We start from the raw sequence: 20324 nt of genomic DNA, 5'->3' as shown, positions 1-20324 counted from the left end.
ATAAGGCTGATCCTGATCAATCACCTCTTAATTTCTAAGTGTTCACAAATCATCATCTGTTTATTTCGTTTTAGAATTTTCCTGGAAGTCGTGCCCATCTGTGACTTCACATTTCTCACAGCCATGGAAATAACTATGTGTTGACACATTGGCTCTGCCTAATATTTAATGGGGTGAAGAAATGCTCCTGTGAGTATATGTTGTCTTATTCTTTCTCCACCAGGAGATCAGTTTCCTGTCAACATACAGGAAACTAGAAAGTTGCAGCCTAATAATATAGCTGCTGACAGGAAGATTGTTGTGTTGACTGCTTTTCCACATTTCTCAATTGGATAATGTTGTTGAAGGATGACTGCTTATTTTATTTATGATTCTGGATCAACTAAAAGGCTACCTGACTGTATGGAGCAGAAGTTACATATAAAATCCTTGTGTGAAGGTAAGTTCAATTCTACCTAAAATGTGGTACAATGGCAGGTTACTTTTTTTTTGGTATTAAATTCTTTTATTGGTACATTGTAGGTATACAACACAATTACATTTCTCATTGGGAATTGTACCTTTATATAATGCATCTTGGTTCTTATTTTTTCCCCATTCCTAGCCCTCCCTTCACGCCCTCCACCCTTCCCTATTTACAAAGACTTTATTTCCATTTTTTCCATTTCTCAGCATTTTTTCCTTTCCCTTCTTTCCTTTCCCCTGCGCCTCCCACTACCCCTACCCCTTTGGACCTTTTCTTCCTATTTTACATTATCGATTATTCATTCTAATAATTGGTACATTTTAGGTATACAATATAATGACATTCATCATTGGAAATTTGCACCTTTACATAGTCTCTCTTGGTTCTTATTTTTCACCCTTGCCCAGCCCTCCCTTCAACCCCTCCAGTCCTCCCTATTTACAAAGATTTTGTTCCTATTTTTCCATTTTCTCACATTAATCCCATTCCCTTCTATCCTTTCCCCTAGCCCTCCCACTTCCTTCCCCTTTGCCCCTTTTCTTCCTATTTCACATTACCTATTATACATTTAGTCCTTATTTACACTTTCAGTTTCTCACACCAGAGAAACTATTCGGCATTTACACATCTGTGTCCTATTTATTTCACTTAAGAGTATGGCCTCAATGTGCATCCACTTATCTATAAATGTCTCTAATTTCTCATTTTTTATGGCTGAGTAGTACTCCATTTTATAAAAAAATCACATTTTATTTATCCAGTCTCCATTTGATGGGCATTTGGGCTGTTTCCAAGCTTTAGCTATTACAAACTGCGCTGCTATGAACATGGGTGCACATATATCACTGTGGTATGATTCTTTTAATTCTTTGGGGAAGATCCCCAGCAGTGGAATAGCGGGGTCAAATGGAACTTCCAGTCCTAGTTCTTTGAGGTATCTCCATACAGATTTCCACAGTGCTTGCACCAGTCTACACTCCCACCAGCAGTGGAGCAGGGTTCCTCTTTCCCCACAGCCCCACCAGCATTTGTTATTGGTTGATTTCATGATAGCAGCCATTGTTTCTGGAGTGAAGTGGAATCTCAGAGTTGTTTTCATTTGCATCTCTCGAATGACCAGTGACGTTGAACATTTTTTCATGTATTTATTTGCTATTTCTACTTCTTTGTCTGAGAAATGTCTGTTCATTTCAGATGCCCATTTTTGGATTGGGTCTTTAAATTTGGGAGGTCTGATCTTTTTAAGTTCTTTATAGACTCGAGATAGTAGACCTTTGTCTGAGGAAGAGCAGGTGAAGATTTTTTCCCACATTGTGGATTGTCTCTTCACACTGCTGGTGGTTTCTCTTGCTGTGCAGAAGCTTTTTAATAAGAAGAGATCCCACTTGTTGATTGTTTGTGCTAGTTCAGGGACAACTGAGGTTTTGTTCATAAAATCTTTTCCTACATCGATGTCTTCAAGGGTTCTACCTAACCTCTGTTCCAACTGGTTCAGAGTTTCTATTTTAATATTTAGATCTTTAATCCATTTTGATTTTAGTTTAGTGCATGGTGAGAGCTACAGGTCTAGTTTTAATCTTTGGCAAGTTGAAGCCCAATTTTTCCAGCACCATTTATTAAAGAGGCTATCTTTCCTCCAGTGAGGGTGTTTGGCTCCTTTGTTGAAGATGAGATGGCTGAGTGTGTCTGGCATTGTTTCTGCATCTTCTAATCTGTTCCACTGGTCCTCAGGTCTGTTTCTTTGCCAGTACCATGCTGTTTTTATCACAGTACCTTTGTAGTATAGTTGCAGGTTGGGGATTGTGATACCCTCTGCCATGTCTCTGTTACCTAGAATTGCTTTTGCTATTCTGGGTCTCTTCTTGCTCCAAATGAATTTTTGGATTGTTTTCTCGAGGTCTATGAAGTATGCTTCTGGGATCTCAACTGGAATTGCGTTAAATCTATATAGCAGTTTTGGAAGTATGGCCATTTTCACTGTATTTATCCTTCCTACCCAGGAGTGGGGGATGTCTGTCCATTTTCTGATATCATCTTCAATCTCTCTTTTCAGAGTGCCATAGTTTTCAGAGAAGAGGTCTTTGATTTCTTTCATTAGGATAATTCCTAGGTATTTCAGTTTTTTGGATGCTATTGTGAAAGGAATTATTTGCCCTATTTCTCTCTCAGTGAGTCTGTCTTTCACGTAGAGGAAAGCTATTGATTTTTATGTGTTGACCTTTTAGCCAGCTACTTGACTGCATTTGGTTATTAAGTCTAGAAGACTTTTGGTGGAGTTCTTGGGGTCTTCTATATAGAGTATCATGGCATGTGCAAATAATGACAATTTGACTTCTTTATTTCCTATCTTTATTCCTTTTATTTCTTTCTCTTGTCTAATTGCTGTGGCTAATGTTTCCAGAACTATATTGAACAAGAGTGGTGATAGTGGACATCCTTGTTTTGTTCCTGATTTTAGTGTGAAGGATTTCAGTTTTTGACCATTTAGTATGATATTGGCTGTTGGTTTTTCATAGATGGCTTCTATCAGTTTGAGGTAGAGGCCATCTATTCTAATTTTTTGTAGGGTTTTTATCATAAATGCATGTTGGATTTTGTCAAATGCTTTTTCTGCATCTATGGAGATAATCATATGGTTTTTATCCTTGGCTCTATTGATATAGTGTATTACATTGATTGATTTTCATATATTGAACCATCCCTGCATCCCTGCGATGAATCCCACTTGATCAGGGTGCATGATCTTCTTGATGATCTTCTGCATTCTGTTTGCCAGTATCTTATTAAGGATTTTTGCATCTATGTTCATTAGTGAGATTGGCCTATAGTTCTCTTTTTCAGTTGGGTCTTTCTCTGCTTTGGGGATCAAGGTGATGCTTGCTTCCAGGAATGAATTTGGGAGTATTGCTTCCCTTTCAATTTCATTGAAGAGTTTAAACAGTAGTGGCAGCAGTTCCTCTCTAAATGTCTTGTAGAATTCAGCAGTGAAGCCATCAGGGACTGGGATTTTCTTAGGTGGTAAGTTTTTAATTACATTTTCAATTTCATTGGTTGATATTGGGTTGTTCAGAATTTTTATGTCTCCTTTATTCAACTTTGGTAATTCATATGTATCTAGGAATCTGTCCATTTCTTCTGTGTTTTCCATCTTATTGGCGTATAGCTTCTGGAAGTAGGTATTGATGATCCTCTGGATTTCTGCTGGGTCTGTTGTAATTTCACCCTTTTCATTCCTAATTGCATGGATTTGGGCCTTTTCTTTCTCTTTTCTGACAAGGTTGACTAAAGGTTTATCAATTTTGTTGATTCTTTCAAAGAACCAACTCTTGGCTTCATTGATTTTTTGTATCATTCTCTTAGTCTCCATTGCATTAATTTCTCCTCTGATCTTTATAATTTCCTCCCTTGTATGAGCTCTGGGTTTGTCCTGCTCTTCTTTTTCTAGAAGCTTGAGGTTCAGCATCAGGTTGTTTAATTGGGCTCATTCTGTTTTCCTAATATGCGTATTCACTGCTATGAATTTCCCTGGTAAGACTGCTTTCATTGTGTCCCATAGATTCTGATATGTTGTATTGTCATTGTCATTTAATTGAAGGAACTGTCTGATTTCTTCTTTAATTTCTTCTGTGACCCATTGGTTATTCAGAAGTGTGTTGTTCAATTTCCACATGTTTATGAAATTTTTTGAGTTTCTTTTGCTATGGATCTCCAATTTCATCTCACTATGGTCTGATAATGTACAGGGGACAATTTCAATTTCTTTGCACTTACTTAAACATGTTCTATGTGTGAGTATGTGGTCTATTTTGGAGAATGACCCATGTGCAGCTGAGATGAATGTGTATTAGATTTTGTGGGGTGGAAGACTCTGTAAACATCTGTTAAATTCATTTGTTCAAGAGTTCGTTTGAGTTCTAGTATTTCATTACTTATTTTTAGTCTAGTTGATCTATCTATTTGTGACAGTGGGGTGTTGAGGTCCCCCACTACAATTGTATTAGTGCATATATGGCTTTTCACGTCCGTTAGTATTTGTTTTATATAGTTGGGTGCACTAGTGTTTGGTGCATAGATATTTATGATTGTCATCTCTTCCTCTTGGATTCTTCCCTTTACAAGGATGTAGTGTCCTTCTTCATCTCTCTTAATTAGTATTGGTTTGAAATCTACTTGACCTGCAAAGAGGATAGCTACTCCTGCCTTTTTTCGGGTTCCTTCCACATGGAGTATTGTTTTCCACCCTTTAACTTTCAGTCTATGAGTTTCCTTTTGAATGAAGTGTGTTTCTTGTATGCAGCATATTGTTGGATTTTGCTTCTTGACCCATTCTGCCAGTCTATTTTTTTTGATTGGTGAATTGAGACCATTAACATTGATGGTTATAACTGAAACGTATTGACTTGTCATTGCCATGACTTTTTCTTTTTGTTGGGTTCTCCCCCTTTACATTTAATTTCTTGTCATGCCAAATGGGTTCATTCTGCTTTGTTTCCTGGGGTTGTGATCCTCAATGTCTGTTCCTAGGATATTGTGTAAAATTCTTTGGAGTGCTGATTTGGTATTCACAAAGTTCCTAAGGTGCTCTTTGTCATGAAAGTATCTTATTTCTCCATCCATTTTGAAAGATAGTTTTGCAGGGTACATCAATCTGTGTTGGAGGCTGTTTTCTTTTAGGGCTTGGTATATGTCACTCCAAGCTCTTCTTGCCTTGATGGTTTGTGTTGAGAAGTCTGCTGTGATTCTGAGGACTTTCCTTTGTATGTGATTTGTTTCTTTTCTCTAACTGCTTGTAGAACTTTGTTCTTCTTTTGAGTTTCTGGAATCTTAACAATTATATGCCTATGTGTAGATTTTTTTTGATCAAGGCTATTTGGAGTCCTATATGCCTCATTTATCTGTATGTCAAGTTCTTTTCCCCTGCTTGGGAAGTTTTCTACCATTACTTCTGCAAAGAGATTTTTATGTCGTCTGCACTCTCTCCTGTTTCTTCATTGAGCCCAATCAGTCTTATGTTATTCTTCTTTGCATCATCTAGCAGCTGCTGGATTGATTTCTCATGTTCCCTTATAATTTTGAAGCAATTTTTCTTTTCCTGGTTACTAATTGCAATCTTATCTTCTATATCTGAAATTCTGTCCTCACACTGGCTCATTCTGCTGTGTAGACTTGCAATGGAGATTTTCATGTCCTGGAAATCTATTTGCATCTGTTTTATGGATTCCATTTGTTTCTTATGTTGGGATTCCATCATGTTCCTCAGCTCCTCTCTAGATTTATTAAGAATGTCTTGCACTAAGGGCACAATTTCTCCTGTTATCTGAGACATTATTTCTGATTTCATTTTTTCCAGATCCCCTTTTGTTGCCAGTTCAGTGGGTCCAGGTGGTTGAGTATCAGAGTGTTCCATCTCATTTCCCTTTGGGGTTGCTGTAGGTGATCTGGAAGTCTGGTTTTGAGACTTATTTATGTGTTTTCTCATTTCGACTAGGGCGGGGGGCTGTTAGCGCCTGCACGGATTACCTCCTCTGAGCTGGGTGAGGTGGGACAGGGGCTGCGAGCAGCGGTAGGGATGGTGACCCAAAAGCCCTTTCCTGTGAGCTGGGAGCAGCCGGAGGAATGGTGGCCGGGAAACCCCTTCCTCTGGTCCAGGAGCAGTGAGATGGTGGCTCAAAAGCCCCTCCCTCTGGGCCGGGAGCGGTGGGAGGGATGGTGGCCTGGAAGCCCCTTCCTCTGCGCCAGGAGCAGCGGGACAGAAGGTGGCCCAAAAGCCCTTTCCTCTGGGCTGGAAGCAGCGGGAGGGATGGTGACTTGGAAGCCCCTTCCTCTGGACCAGGAGCAGTGGGACGATGACTCAGAAGCCCCTACCTCTGGGCCGGGAACAGTGGGACTCAGTACCTTGGTCTGGTGGTCTGGTGTCCTCTGCGCCTTGGTAATGTGGAATCAGGTGGCTGCCTGTCTGCAGTGGGGTGATTCGGTGTCTTCCGCGTGACTCAGGACCTCGGTAGGGCGTGCACAGACCTGCCTGTCTGCAGCGGGCTGATTCGGCGTGTTCCGCGGGACTGGGGATCTAGGCAGGGTGTGGGCAGACCTGCCTGTCTGCAGCGGGGTGATTCGGCGTCTTCTGCGTGACTCAGGACCTCGGTAAGGCCGGCAGGTTACTTTTTAAGGACATCTTGTGGTAAGACATTCTATAAAGAAGAATTTTTCAGTGATTTCTTTTTTTTAAATTTTAAAGATCAGGACTGCTTAAAGCAAGGCAAAATTATTCTATGTATTTCTTTACTTTTAGAAAAAATAGTCTAAGGTTATCTTTGATGAATGTTACCCTAAGTAAATAATATTGAGACTATCTTGGGATTCCAGGCAGTCAGTTAATGAGTACAGACTGGGGACTGCACCCTAAGCCACACTCTTATTTCCCGGTTCTCTGATGTTCTCTTGCTGAAGAAGATGGCTCTTTTTGACTTCCCTGATCGATACCTTTCCTTTTTCAACTGTTTCAATCAACAACTCAAAGACAGTTCTTCATATTCATCTTCTCTGAGAATTTTCTAGTCATTTAGCTGGCAGGAGCAGGGACAATGTCTCCCTGAGGGGGCATCAGTGTGTTTTCTACCTCTTGGGTTAGAGCTGTGTGAAGGTGAGAACCTTAGCTTGCCCACCTCCAGATCTCCATTTTTTTTTATTGGTGTTGGGATCTAACCTAGGGCTTTGTGCATCTTAAGCATATACTCTGCCACTGAGGACACCCCCGGCCCCGTACCTCTGCTGGATCCCTGTAACTCTGCTGGGAATGGGTATACACTACACACTCATTGATTCCCAAACTTACTTCATTATTTGTCGGTACATGGGCTCACTCTGCCTCTACCAAGGGGACTTCAATAGCTTGGACTGTGTCTTACTCTGTTTGGGCTGCTTATATAAACAGCAAAAATTTATTTTCTACAGTTCTGGAGGCTGAGAAGTCCAAGATCAAGGCACTGGCAGATTTTATGTCTCTTGAAGTTTCACTTTTCAGTTTAGAGATGGTGTATTCGTCTTGTGTCTTCACATTGTGGAAGGGGGAAAGTAGCTCTGTAGGGTGTCTTTTATAAGGGAACTAATCCTATTTGTAAGGGCTCTGCCCTCATGATATAATCACCTCCCTAAGGCTCCACTTTCTAATACTATTACATTAGTGATTACATTTCAACATATGAATTTTTGGAGGACACAAACATTTAGACTTTCTGGTTCCTGCGATTCTCTTCTCCCCTGAATTTCTACAGCATACTTTAACCCTGAGGCTCATTGGCTCTTCACCAAGACTTCTTTATTTCATTATTCGTGAGTACATGTGGTATATTTTATTTATACGTATGAATAGTCTGCTTTGATTTCTGTGTGTAATACATCTGCAAGTTGGGTACTGAGGCTTAGCCCTAATTCCAATTTTGACCTTGATCTTTTTTTTTTTTTTTTTTGGAACCCTGATCTTAATATTAACTCCGAAATCCCAGAATCTAGTAAAGATCCCTACTTACATTCAGCATTTTCTCACCCTACCCTTTCTTATTATTTTCTTTTTTGGTGCACTTGCTAAACACATCCTCTACCACTAAGCTTATCCCTCAGTACTGTTCAGTCTTTAATAAATGTTTGCCTTTCAGTATGAATATTACTCTGATCTTAACGTAAAATAATAAAAAGTAAAGTGGCCATATATTTCATTTATATTGTGTTGTTGAATGAGAATTATATTTTAGAATAAGCATCCCTTCACACTGAAAGAGACAGAAGACTAAAATACCTTCAGTGTAAATTTTAGTGTTTAGTAGGTACGCAGGTCTTATTGCTGTGACAATCTGTGAAGAGGAGTTAAGCTCTGATATCTGGAATAGCCAGTCAATCAACCCTAACATCATGCCATTTCCCAATAAAGCATTTAAAATTTGTTCTCTTTCTTAAAGTTTTTACCTTTTCATCACCTTCATTTTGTAGTATAGTTTTATACATAGCTCAAAAAATGAGATAAATGAATCCATTAATATAGCCAAAGCCACTTAATACCCAGCTCTACAAAATACCCCAGCTACGCAACTTGAGGAGCTCTGTGTAAGATAAAAATGTGGTGCTCTTGCTATGAAGAATTTCAAGCTGTGAATGTAGCTCATTGACAGAGTGCTTGGCAAGACCTTGAGTTCAATTCCCACTGCCCCCAAAAGAGTCTAGACAGGAAGACTGCTGCTGTCCCACAACCCACGAGCTCAGGAGAAATGGTTACACTTGGTCACTGGACACCTGGCCTACTACTCTCTCTAGTTGCCTTCCTGTACAGATTTTCCCCATGATCCAGCCTCACCACCATAAGGCAGCTGGATCACTGCATAGGTGCTATGAATTACATGTTCTTTCCTTAGTACATTGTTTAGTTGTTTCAACCTTCAGCTCAATTTCTTTCCTAACTCCAGTTTCTTGTCACTGTAGCATAACCTCTTCCATGGGTTTTCCTGGAGACTCCAAGGGAAGACTGATGAGTTGCTGGTGGAAAGAAAGCTCCTTAAGAACAATTTCCGGATTGGATTTTTCTCCTTGGCTCTCAGAAGCAGGAAAAATTTTTTCCTTCCCACTGAGTTTCTTCTCTCTCCTCTAACCCCCACATACACTAGTTCTGAAGGGTGAGCTGAGACATCTTTCTAAACAGCCTCCAGTCAGGTTCCAGAATATGGTGGATATTCATAAAGAGAGCATACAAAATTCCGTTCTGAAAATTTTTCAAGTAAAAATCTCCATTATTTTAATTCCTCAGAAATCAGTGCCCAATCTCTTGCCCTACCTTCACTCACCCTCTTCTTGCATTAACCAGGTCTATTGTTGGCTAGAATCCCATGGACTCAAGAATTCAATAAAGAATTGTTTCCTTCCTTTTCCCCAGAGACTGGTGGCTTTCTGATCCCTTTATTTTGCCAAATACCCTAAAGCTATGGATATTGCACTAACTTCAGAAAATAGCAGAGCTGGTCCCTTTGAGGAGATGCCGCTGCCCTGAGTTTAGTGTCCATGCCAACTCAGCCTCTCATCTTGCCCACAAGCTGGTTTTTGAGCTTTTTGGTAGAATTCAAACAAATCCAAAGAAACACTTGATTCAGTGAAAACAAGAATAACCAGTTTTGAAACAATAAGGGAGGAGGAGATGGAAAAAAATTTACATTATCCCCCCCATAAAAGGTTCAGAAAGGTTTCAAAATAATCTTATTAAAGTCACAGATATGACCTCCTCCTTCCTTTCCCTGAATTTTTAACCTGGACCCAAATTTCAAGCCCAAGCCATCAATACAATATAGGCTCTTCAGTGTCAAGGGCAACATTCCTGGGAGTGTTCTTTGCTGATAGCACTCTGGGGACAAATGCAGCAAATGAAAGACACAGTAGGGTCCTTAGGAATTGTACTAGAAGAAGATGGATGAAACAAAGACCCAAACAAATGGTCAAGAATATGCCAATAATGATGGTAAGGGCCAAATGCAAAACAGACACACTTGCTGTGGGAACGAGGAGTGGAATGGGAGGACCATGTCTGTTATCTAGGGAGAGCTTCTTTATTAAATTCTCGAGTCCATGGAATTCTGGTCAGCAATAGAACTGGTTAATTCAAGAAGAGGGTGAGTTAAGGTAGGGCAAGGTGGTCTGGGGGAAAGGATACGAAGCAAGGAAAGGAGGGCAGTCTCTCTGGAAACTGAGAGGATACTTTGGATCGTCTCTGCTTTTTCTCTTAGTGACTATGTTTTATCCATCACACATGTTTGTTCTTTGGTTTAAGTAATTCAGACCACTCTGAGTTGATCTGATTTCAGAAGAATCCTTGATTGTAGGATTTTTAAAAAACATAGAATCTGATTGTATAATGTGAAAACTTCATTTTGAATAAAAAAGCCAAGATGTGAAGCACACTGCTTCCTTGAGTCATACCCCTCTCCCCTTTCTTTTTCTTCGAGACAGAGTCTTGAATACTGCCAGGCTGGCCCTGGACTGGACTCAGGATCCCCACACCTCAACGTTCCATCTAGTGCATGCCTGGAGTCCCAGCTATTCAGGAGGCTGAGGCAAAAGGAAAGATTCTTTGAGCTCAACAATTAGACGCCAGTCTGGGCAACACAGTGAGACCCTGTCTGCAAAAGAAGTTCTGATTCATGGCTATGTTTTGTCAATCTGGATAAAATTTACACTTCTATATAAAGGCAAATATATGTTGTCTTTCTGGCAATATCATACTCAGAGAAGAGCTGTAGATTATGTTTTATAAATGTTGACAAATTACATATGCATTTTGTGTGTATCTCCATCAGTATCTTCCCCAGTGGTGAGCAAGAACCTTTCTATTGACAAGGTATCATTAAAGCAGGAATTTAGACCCCCATTCACAGGACTCTACATCATAAAACTTCACACTTCTAATCAACAAAAGAAGGGGTGAGAGAGGCCTTCTCTTGGTTCATAGATCAAGACTGTGCTTACTGCTCATGTCCTCTTTCTATGAGGATTTAAAAGTTGGTTTCAAACAACTGTCAGAATGCTCCCCCTTTTCTTAAGGCACTCATTAGAAAATAAAACCAGATATAATTAACAAACAAATAAACCTATCTGCCTGTTGTTCCGACTTGTTATAATAAGTGTTATTTCTACTTACAAACAGTTTCCTGTCAGCATCCTGCTGTTTCTTTAATAAGACTCCTGCACTGGGGAAGAAAAAAGGGTTGCATTAGAATTAAGCCTTGAGTTATCATCATTTCTTTTCCTCTTCATCTGTATTCAGATCCAGTTTGCTCTGAGGTTGAGAGGAGCTAAAATCTCTAAATCATGGCTGTGAGAGTGAGGAGGGACCTCTTTGCTCCTACAGGTGGCTGAAGGATGAGGCTGCTCTTAGTCTCATGGTCCTCAGACAAACACTCTCATTTCTTCACTATGGGCCCCATAGGCTCCCTGGGCAGATTTTCCAGCTGTGTGATGATGTTCTAATGTCCTCGATAAGTTCCAAAGGCTCAGGTGGGTGGCCAGATCTAAAGAGGACTCTGACTCTCCAAGCTGATAGGTGGCTTTTGTGAGCATGGGGGCTGTGATGGTTAAGCTTAATTGTCAACTTGCCTGGATTACAAGAGTCCTGGAGAGTTGATTGGATCATGAGGGTGCAATACCCACAGTGGACTAATCCATGGTGGTCTTGGCTGAGTGTGCTATTAGGAGGTGGTACCCAGTTGGAGGAGGTGTTGGGGGTGGGCTTTTGAGGGTATTGTTCTCAGTGATGCTCTTCCCCTATCCTCAGGCTTCTAACCACCATGAACTAACCACTTTTACTTGGCCACACCCTTCTGCCTTGGAACTAACTGACCATGGACTGAATCTCTTGAACCATGAGCCAAATAAACCTCTTTTCCTTTAAGCTGCAGATATTAAGTATTTTTTTCCAGCAACCAGAAAGCTGATTAATACAGGGACTGAAAGAAGTAATTACAGAGTTGCTAAGGGGGCAAATATAGCAGCAGAGATCAAATGTTAGGGGATTATGGATTTTCTTCTTTGGAGTTTTAAAATTAATTTTTAAAATTCTGGCAAATTCTAAACATATACAAAGACAAAATGGAATGATGATCTTCCATGTCTCTATCATTCATTTTCAGTAATTACGTATATCTCTTAACCTGTCCCCATATCCACTAGCTTCTTCCTTTTACATTGCTTTTAAGCAAATTCATGACATATCATTTCATCTATTTTTTATTTATTTTTGCTGAGGCTTGAACCCAGGGTCTCATGCATGCTAGGTAAGCATTCTTTTTTTTTTTTTTTGGTACCGGGGATCGAATTCGGGTCCTTGCTCATGTGCAGCAGGTGGCGAAACCACTGAGCTAAATCCCCAGCCCGCTAGGTAAGCATTCTACCACAGAGCTACATTCCCACCACTCTGTAATTATACTTGTAAAAACAGCCTTTATTTTTTAGAAGTATAAACTAAAAGAATTATAGATGAGGGTGTAGCTCACCAATGGAGTGCTTGCCAAGCATGTCTGAATCCCTGGGTTTAATCTCCATCACTGAAAAAAAGAAAAATTAAATTAAAAACACATAAAACTACAATTCTATTAATACGCTGAAAAGTGATTAACAATTAATTCCTAATATCAAATATGTAACACTTAAATTTCCAGTTGTCTCATAGACACAAATTTTAAATTATTTGATCATGATTCAAGTAAAGTCCCGCATTATGAGTAGTTGATACTTTTATTAAGTCTGTATTTTTCTTTTAAAAAGAAACTTTATTTTGGAATAATTATAGATTTATCAAAAAAGTTACAAACACAAGTTTATGTGTGCTTTTCCCCCAAGTTCCCCCAAGTTAGGACCTTAAATAATGATGGCATATTCGGCAAAACTAAGAGATCAACACTGGTATGTTATTATTATCTGACCTACAGGCTTTATTCAGATTTCGACAGTTTTCCCCAAGTGATCCTTTTCTATTCCAGAAGACTAACATTTTCTATGCCAGGAGACATTTGAGGAGACTAACAGTGCACTCAGTCATCACAATCCCTTAAAATCCTCTGATTTATGACATTTTAAAAAGTCTTGTTTTTCATGACTTTGACAGTTTTTTTATGACTTTGGACAGTTTTGAGGAATGTTGGTCAGGTATTTTGTATTAGTCAGATATTATGTTTCTTTGTAAAATCTTTTTCCTGCTGTTCCCATCCATCATCCATGTTAGGCATCTTTGTTCCTAGTCCTTTACAAGGCTCATGCCCACTATGGAGACACTTTCCATAGGTGGATCAACTTTTTAGAAGATTTGGTGATCTCTTATTCCTCTCTGGTACAGGTCTCATGATTGAACTAGGGTTATAGGCTTTCAGAGAAGAATACCACAAAGATAGTTTCTTCCTTATGGTTTCATATCAAGGGGACATATCAAAATGACTCTAAGTCTTTTTATCTACCTCTGACTCTTTTTTCCTACTGCAGATGACTTTTGTTGTTGTTTTGCTGTTTTGTTTTTAGCAGACAGAGGCCATGATTACTGTGTAGGCTGAGTAGTGGAGGCTGCTATGTGTTGGGCAGTGTCCTCCTAAGGTGCAAGGGCTAAAGGCTTGGTCCCCAGGAAAGTGGTGGTGTTGCAGGAACTGTAGACTGTTAGGAGGTGGGGCCTTCTGGGAGTCCTTAGGACATTGGAAGGCGTGTCCTTGGAAGGATTTGTGGGATCTCCACTAGTCCTTTGTGTCCCTGCAGCCTGACTCATGCTGTAAAAAGTTTGTTCTGCAAGTGCTCCTGCCACATTGCGACACTATTGCCAGAGGCACAAAGCCATGGGGCCACCTGATCTTGGACTGGAGCCATGAGTGAAAATAAATTTTTCTCCTTATAAATTAATTGCCCCAGGGCTTTATAGCAATGCACAGCTGACAAATACAGAGGCCCTTGCTTCAAGTGCAGGCTGCTTTCTAGTCTCAGCAATTCCTGTTTGTTTGCATCCCATAACATCACAAGACTGGGTTAGATTAAAGCTGCATGGCAACATTTGATTTTAGATTGATGGTGGAGAGAAGATCGGAGAAAACAATATCCTTAATAGGAAATACATTTTAAAAATCCCTTGAAAATTAGTTTCTATGCTGTTGAAAGTTTTAGATAAGAAGACAGGCAGATAGATATACTTTGAAGAAGTAGGTACAGATATTATTGTTATTAGAAAAAGAAGAAATACACCACAACTCCAGAGAATCCTTATAAATGGATAGTGCAACTGATTAAAATCTGACGTTGGCTCTAACCAGAGTCCTCAGAGTTTTATATGACAGAGTGCTAGCACAGATGAACAGGGAAATAACAATTTCTTGAACACAGTGCTTTACATTTCACCATGTGTTTTTGCTTGTGTTATTTAATGTCATTGTTGAAATATTTGAAGGTAAGGTGGGAAGTTTTACCTTTTTCCAGATAAAGAAATGGAAAAGTCTAAGAGAGGTTCTGACTTTGTCATATGGCCATCTTTGACTGGAAAGAGGATTACAAAACAAGTATCCTTCTTTTGCATGCTGTTGCTGGACAAAATCAGTCTGATGTCATCTAGGGTTAATCTTTCAGGATTTTTTCCTTTGGTATCAAACATTTCTGGAGAAAAAAATCAAAATTAGAATTTAATGTTTGTTATAGTTTAGATCTAAAATGTCCTCCTCAAAGTCTCATGTATTCAAAGATGAGGCTTTTGGAAGCTGACTGGATAATAGAGAATAAGCCATTGATGAGTTCATAGTTGAATAGGTAGGGCCTGTTTGGAAGAGGAAAGTCACTGGGGGCATGACCTGGAAGAGTATATTCTTATCTTTGGCTCCTTCCTTCTCTCTCTACTTCCTGGCTGCCATGAAATAAGTAGTGTTCCTCTATCATGATCTTCCACAATGTTTTTCTGTCTTAGAGCCAGCCAACTATGGACTGAAACCCTCAAATCATGAGCCAAATTAAACTTTTTGTCCTTTTGAGTTGTGGGTGTCAGTATTTTACCCCAAAGATGGGGAACAATGTTATATTAATGCATTAATGTAGCCCCAAGCTACTAATAAATGTTATATTAATGAGTATATGTAGTTCTACTTCTAATAGTGAACAGTCCAAATATTGATTAGGAAGACTTATGCTGTAAATCTGGTTTAGTATGGTATATTGATAGACATCTTCCATAGTGAGCTTGGATGGGCCCCTTTCTATCTTGACTTCTTGGGTTCAGGTAACAGCTTTGATCTTTTTGGAATAGGCTATGCTCAGGGGAACTAACAACTGAAAATGTCTCATTACAGTTGGTTCCTAGAGCTGGTCCTCTGCTCCTAGCTTCCTCAGGGCAAGGTCACAGTGGGAGGCCACATAGCCCCACTTTCTGAGAACAGAAAAGTAGTTCTGAATCCATGGCTTGGTACTTTCCACTAGACTCACGTCATAAATTTGGAAGGAATAATTGCAAAGCCTAGAAGGCAGGAGAGTGGAGAGAGAAAAGTGATTCCCTAAGATCTCCTGAGAGAAAGCCAGCACTTAAACACATCTTAACATCTCAGATATAATTTCTACCTCTGGTAATAAAGATACTGACACCAGAGTGCTACTGTAATAGCATCCTCTTGATAATACAGATGGACTTGTAATGTGGATGGAGAGGCTAACGAGAGTGACTTTGAGTACACTTTTAGTTTCACAAGTAGGATTCTATTGCTCTTTCCTCTTCCTTGGTCCATAAGCAGTGGAGTTTAATGATGCTTCATACAGAGTGTACCTCAACCCTGGGAAGGCACTTCAAGAAAATTCTAGTTGGGCTTCTGGATTCTTGGGCCATTAATATTTTTAATGGTGATGATAAAAGCTGCAAGAACTCCATTCTCAGCAAGGGATTTTGAGCGGCAGTCTAATAATGAGCAGGCAGAGCCCTGGGTGCTAGGGCCTCCAGGCACTTGTCTGTCCCTGGCTGGCTCTGTATCCTTGATCTTGCCACTTAACCTCACTTTCTGAGCTCAAGTAGAATGTGCAGACAAAACTCTCCTTGACCTGTGTAGTAGGTAAGTTTTGAGAAACAACTGATTAGGAGTATAGAAGGTACAGGGAGTTTGAACAGAACAGAAAAGGGAAAAAGTATTACATTTTGAAAACTGAAATTACTTAATAACAAGCAGCGAGAGAATGCCTGCACTGTGGAGTTTTGTCAGAGTGAAGATTTATTTGGCATTTCAAATTTGTTTTCTAAGTGAGCACGGCCTGTTTGAGGGAGTTGAGAGAAAGAAGAAAAGGGAAGGAAATTTAAAGTGCCAAGAATAATCTATGTCGAAGTCTCTCCCCAAACTTTACTGATTTATAACTCTTCCTGCTTCCACGAAAAACATATTTCTGTTTGTATTATTCATACTGCATTTGTTTTCCTTGATATTTCATAGTATGTGCTCCCTTCTCCCACCCTGTCCCCAAGATATTGTCTAAAGTCCAAAAGCAAAACCATTTAGACTGTTGGCTCTCTGAGGCCTCAGAACAATGAATGACCTAATTTTTTCCATGAATCCTATAGCCATGCTTTTTAGGTGGCTTATCTTGGAGACCTTTGGAAACACTGTGCCTAAGAATAACATAGTGTTTTAAAAACAAATAGACTAATTCCTCTGGGTATTTCTAATTCCAACTCAAGTTTGGGTCAGAGCCATTAGTATTATTTTGAGGTCACCTGTCAAGTTCAGTTTTCCTTTCTTCATGCTTTTGCTTCGCCTGACCTTTCTCACACTTCCAGATGACCCCTGGGTTATGGCCCAATGTGGGTGCTCCGGTAAAGTTCTGAATGTGGACAGAGAACATGGCTGCTGCTTCAGCCACAGGTACTTTAGGTTCTTGGTAGGATGAGGCGAATTGTTCAGCTCTTGGGAACCAGGGACCAAAGTTGCTCCTACTTCTCACGGGTCAAACTCAGATCCTGCTGGACTACAGTGTTCCCCTAGTGTTTCTTGTTCTTGTCTTATGGCTCTTTTTTTTTTTTTTTTTTTTTTGGTACCGGGGATTGAACTCCGGTCCTTGCGCTTGCGCAGCAGGCGCTGAAACCACTGAGCTAAATCTCTGGCCCTGTCTTATGGTTCTTGAGGAATAACAATCTCTGACTAACTCTGACTTGTCTCACTGCGGGGACAATGTGAAGATTGGAGCTCACTTGGTCATTTTCTGCTCCTGATGAAAACCCACCGTCTGCTTCCACTCATCACCTTATCAGATGTCTTTGTTCTTAGTCTTTCCAGAGCACATGCCTGTAGGTGGGGTGCCTTCCATGTCTGGTTAATCTTTCTAGAAGACTTAATGATGACATCTTATTCCTTCTTGGACCACAAATTCCCTCTTGGTTACCCACTTGCTAAGGATGTGGCATGGAACAGAAAGAGAGCTGGGGACTCATGAGACTGAGTTCTAATCCCAGATCCACTACTTGTTTTGTGATTTTAGAAATGCCCTTTCAATTCCAAGGACATTATTTTTCTTGCTTGGAAACTAAAGGTACTTGTCTAATACTAAGATTATCCCCAATGGTGTATGTCATAATGTAAAATTCATTTGGCGAAAAAGGTTGATGACTGGTAGCATTGTAAAAGTATGGTGTATGTTGTGTGTAAAAATACAGATAGGTCTGGGCTAGGTATTTAGCTCATGCAAAGGCAAGGTCCTAAGTTCGATCCCTGGTACCGGGGGGGGGGGGAGGGGGGAAATAGGTCTGAGGAAAAAATGAATAAAAGTAACTTCTTACCTAATTATTCTCACCTCTGTTTAAGCTTGGAAATAAGTAATTTTTAGTGCAATCTTGTCTGCTCAGTATAATATCAGGAAAGAAAACTCTTCCTATATTGGCTATTGGGTCAAGTTTTCTGAAGACTGCCAGTGGCCATTCTATCACGTATAAGTGATAGCAATACCCAAAGCCTTGTTTTCTCCAAGCTTGGTGTTTTTTCAGTGGTTTGCTGTTATATAACAACAGCAGTCCTTTACAAACTCTTTTCCTCTGAAAGTTAGTTATACAAAACTGTTATTTACTTTTTTCATTTTCTCATATTAATGAAAAAGTGGAAACAAAGTCTTTGTAAATAGGGAGGGGTGGAGGGGTTGAAGGGAGGGCAGGGAAAGGGGAAAAAATAAGAACCAAGAGAGATTATGTAAAGGTCCAAATTTCCAATGATGAATGTCATTATATTGTATACCTAAAATGTACCAATAAAATAAAATTTTAAAAAACTGCTATTTACTTATGAATTTAAGATAGAAAAAGATGAAAACACCACCTTAAACCAAATGAGATGTGAGCAGATATTGGCCAAGTTTCCTTCCCAGAGTGGCCTCTTGCAGGCTTACATCCAGCCTCTGGGACACAGGCAGGCAATTATGTGAAATCCAGAACAACAGAGCAGCCATTTGGTGAGGCACACAGAATAGACTGAACGCAGTGAACTACTTATTTGTTAGTAGTGATCCAGACCCAGTGGCTACAGAGATAAAGAATAAGGATTAACTCCTACAATAGGCCTCCTTCCTCGTCAAGTACTTTTTCTAAAAAGCATGACACACACATTTCAGCTTATTATAATTTTCCAGTTAGTATGAGCACATTAGTACAGCATGAGTGGGTTTGGATTTTCAGTCCAACAATCATAGTTGCATGAGGCTCTTCACAAATGTTCTTAAATCTCACCAAAGTGTCCAAGATTACCACCTTCTTTATTTTAATTAGAAAACTGAATTGCAAATCAGAACAGGGATAAAAAACTGACTTTGTCTCCTTTAATAATTCTGTCACCTGAAATAAACCACTTAAATCTACTATGGACTTCAGTTTTTGTAACACCATATTTTAAATTTATATTCATAAAGATGTCCACCCTATATCCTTAGGTGGGATAAACAGATGATGAATAATTTATTCATGCATTAATCAGCCTTGCTGCAGCAATAGTGACTGCAAAAAGGCAAATATCAGTGATTTATAATAATAATTTATTTCTCTTTCATATATATGTTCATGGTTGTGGTCAGCTACTTTTAAATTTCTTGTGTCTACTTACTCTGGGTAGTAAGCTTAAGAAATGCTTTCCTACTCATGGCAGAGGGCAAGAGAGCTCATAGAAATGCACAATGGCTTTTAAAACTTCTGCCCAGTTATGATGTATATTATATCTACCACAGGCCAAGGCAAGTGACATGTTGGTCATGATGGGTTGGGGATATCTATATCTATATATCTATATCTATATCTATATCTATCTATCTATATATTCTTCCCACAGAAGGCACTGCAAGTCTTTTGAAAACTAGAGATTTTATTAATTCTCCTATGGTAAAAAGGAGCAAAGAGTTGGGAATAATTATATATCACAATATGTTTACCTATGAATATAGACATATACAGAAGAAAGTCTGAAATGGTTTGTGTTAGTCAGCTTTTGATTACTGGGACAAAATATCTGATACCAAGAAATTAAGGAGGAAAAGTTTATTTTGGCTCACAGCTTCAGAGGTTTCAGTCCATGGTTAGCTGACTCCAAGCAAGAAGAATCATGGCAGTAGGTCTTGGCAGAGGTAAGCTACTGGACTTATGACATCCAAGATCAGAGAGCAAGGGAAGAATGCCAGAGACAAAAGGGTCAGAGACCAGATGTAGTCCCCAAGATCTCTCCCTCATGGTCCACTCAGACATACCCAGAATATGTTTTAAGCCAAACAAGTTGAAAATCAAGATTAATCATAGTCATTAAAATCAAGATTGTCACATTGAATCATTAAAGTATTCTTAGGCCAAGAGAATTGAAACATGTTCACACAAACGCTTGTACATGAAGGTTCAAAACATCATTACTTATAATAGTTCAAAAGTGGCTCCAAGTGTCCATTAGTGAATAATAAATGAGCAAATAAAATATGATATAGCCACAGGTAAAATGTGATGTTGTTTAGACATGAACAGGAATAAAGTACTGTTACACGCTACAACATGGTTGACTGTTGAAAATACTGTGTTAAATGAATCTTGTCACAAAAGATTACATATTGTATGATTCATTTTATAGGAAATATGCAGAACAGACATATCCATAGAGGTGGAAAGAGTGGTTGCCAAAGACTGGGTGTGGAAAATGGGGAGTAACTGCTATAGATACGGGTTTTTTGAAAGGTAATGAAAAAATTCTAGAAGTAGGTAATGGTGATACTTGTACAACCTCATGAATATACTAAAACCCTTGAGTTGTACATTTTAAAAATATTTTATAGCATATAAATTATATCTCAATAAGCTTTTTAGATATTGCTGGATGATGGGATTGTAGAC

General features: G+C 39.4%; 1 protein-coding gene across 1 annotated transcript in view; it reads left to right on the top strand.

Annotated features, from left to right (window-relative positions):
• LOC101708837 (uncharacterized) overlaps window positions 1-11105 on the top strand; it is a 148562-nt gene extending 137457 nt beyond the window's left edge. The window contains exons 5-6 of the mRNA XM_087216106.1: window positions 75-439; window positions 8936-11105. The gene's annotated coding sequence lies outside the window, so the exon portion shown is untranslated. The remainder of the gene's footprint in view (window positions 1-74; window positions 440-8935) is intronic.
• The last annotated feature ends 9219 nt before the right edge of the window (window positions 11106-20324 follow it).

This window comes from Heterocephalus glaber, unplaced genomic scaffold (genome assembly GCF_053883595.1).
Source record: "Heterocephalus glaber isolate CG9 unplaced genomic scaffold, H.glaber_assembly_v1.0 deba00001457, whole genome shotgun sequence".
NCBI classification, from domain to species: domain Eukaryota; kingdom Metazoa; phylum Chordata; class Mammalia; order Rodentia; family Bathyergidae; genus Heterocephalus; species Heterocephalus glaber.
The sequence above is the reverse complement of the archived record's forward strand: the minus strand, read 5'-3'. Positions and strand labels throughout refer to the sequence as shown.